This window comes from Egretta garzetta, unplaced genomic scaffold (genome assembly GCF_000687185.1).
Source record: "Egretta garzetta isolate BGI_Z169 unplaced genomic scaffold, ASM68718v1 scaffold553, whole genome shotgun sequence".
Lineage (NCBI taxonomy): Eukaryota > Metazoa > Chordata > Aves > Pelecaniformes > Ardeidae > Egretta > Egretta garzetta.
Window position 1 is genome coordinate 1,831,672 of NW_009259328.1, and position 2,741 is coordinate 1,834,412.

The window sequence follows — 2,741 nt, forward strand, 5'->3', positions numbered from 1 at the left end:
GATCCTGAATGCAATTTAAAGGCAGGCTGGGATAGGGGGGTCTTCCTTATTAGCTAATATTTTTCATTTATAACACCTTATCTCAATTAAACGTGCTTACTCACGCTTTCCTCCAGATGATTCTAATGGTGAGCCACCATTGTCCTACTCTCTTCTGATCATCTTTTTAATAAAATAAATTATAGAGAATTACAGATCTTTTCTTTTCTTGAGTTTGCAGGCAGCTATAAAGAAGGTGAACAGTTTAGAAAATAAACTTGACCAATAAGTGAGTGTAGATATTTCAAAGCTTTCTCATTAAGCTTTCTAAGTGGTGACAAGAAGAACTAGTCGAGCAATCTCAGCTCCTTCTACTGTCTTCCTTTGTCAGCTAATTTAAATTCTTAAGTAATCAAATTAGATTTTTTGCTACCCAGACAGGAGTTACTATTTATAGCAGCATGCAACAAACACAGTCCCATGATTTAAATGTGACCCTTTTTAAGTTTCAGCAAAAAATAGAACATATAGTAAACCTATTCACACTGCTGCTTGAGAATGTGCCAAATTAGTTAAACTAGTTAAAAAATATAGAGACCCAATACTTAAATAGGTGAACGATCATCTAATATAATTTGCACCCCAACATTTTAGTCAGGATGTCAAATATCATACAGTCCCCCCAAAATATGTCTTTGGATACTTCCATAAATTGTGCTTTGTAGAGTTAGATCCTCCCCTCCAAAGGAATGCAAAATCTTTTCCTAGCCTAAGCAGTAGGAAAGAATTTTGAATGTAAGCTCAACAAATCTACCATTGTTTCTATTGTGTGCCATGAAGTATTTAAATAAAAAATAAGTATAATTATGTAACTATTAGTATCAACATATTATTAACACAATTAATAATTAAAACAGTTACTAAGGAAAGAACGAGGTCCGTGACCTGATTTATGCAAAGACACTAATGGGTATTGAATCACAGTCTTAGTGGAAAACAGAAATCTTCAAACCCCAGCCATAGCAGGACCGTTGGGACCTTATTATTCAGAATAGTAAAAATTCAGTGTGATTATTTCTGATGTAAACACACATTCCTTTAGTATACTACAGTTTCTCCTCTGAAAGTATTTAGAGTGGAGTTTTCAGAAGGAAGGGTCTGGCTGAGTCATTTGATGCAGGAAAGCTCAGGAGAGTGGAGATCAGCTACAGTTTTATGATGGCACCCACTTCACATAGTTAAAGTTTAATATCATTTGCCAACAGTAACAAGGATTGTTCTCTTGCCTCAGGCGCTCCCTTCCAATATTCCTAATGGCCAGGTTCACACACATGCTAATTTACCATATGCTAATTTATCATCACAAAAACAATTGCATGGATGGTAACTTAACTGTGTATACCAAACTGCTTTTTCTGTAATAGTTACAGATCCTTTGATATATTTAAGCAGACATTATGAGTCCAATGATGTCTAAATACCTAACCACATTTAAAATTGAGTGCAAGTATGAAATTTACCTTCAGAGTGGATGTGACCTGCCAGCATTTCCTCAGAACAGTATGCAGCATAAATGGGGTGTTTCGAAAGCCACAAAACCAAGGAAGATAAACTGTGATCGTTGGGATTGTTATGGTCAAACACAGACCACTACTTCATAAGTCCAATCAAGGGTTTATTTAAAGTGAAGGAGCAAAAGCAGCGCTGGGCGGCCGGGGAGTCGCAGCTCCACCTAGGCGCACCAGGTCACATCCTTTTGGCCTTTATTTATACAGAGCTAGTTTACATATTTATCATGTTTCACAACTATTACATTAATATTCATCACCCCTTGTTCATCTCGTATTTAAATTTTCTTCAAGCAGGTGTTCCTCCTCTTGAGCGTGTGCAATGGTGGTCGTTAGGGGTTGTTTTGAAGGAAGGCCGCGGGTCCCTCTTTATCATCTTGAGTAACCTTGCCTGTGGTAGACCACAGGAGGTGGGTCCCTCTTTATCATATTGAGTAACTTTGGCTGCAGCAGACCACAGGACTGGGCTACGTGGCACATTCACGCCGGACCACAGGGCTGGTTTTAACCGATATTATATCCTTTTTCTAGTATATACATTCCTAGCATATGCAGCCCCGTTCCTCTGCTCCCTCATTCTGATTCAGCAAATTTACCTCAGTTACTTAACACAGGATGACAGATGCAGGGAAGCATAAAATTGTGAGGAAACAAGATATGCTTCAATCTCGTTAGCCATTTTTATACATTTAGTACTCTCATTGAGTTCAGGTAAGTTTATTATGTAGGACTTGAAAACTAAAACCAAGCCAGGCTCAGCACACGAGCTAGATACAATCGTGAGCACAAACGTGATGACTAAGCACTGTGGGATGGTTTTGTAGCATGGGGGATGAGCGAAGCAATATAAAGCTGGCGACAGCTCCTGAGGTAAGCCTCGGACCAGTACAAAACATGGACAAAAAAAAAAGACTAAGAAAAATAATCAAAGAAGGGGCACGGAACAGCGATGACCTAAAAAAATTAAACTGAAACAGGGATGAAGGAGCAGGGGGTAAGTTGAACCCACCCGCTGACTAGAACCTCGCGGGACAGCACAGCCTGAGGAGGAACTCAGCCTGAAACGCACCGAGGCCCGCCCCCTGACACCTCAACGGGCTTCACCGGCGGGAACGCGCCATCCCGGGGCTCCGGTGCCCCGGGCGCAGGCCGCCACCGTCCGCCCTGAGAGCTCCCTCAGCGCCACCTCAGCGC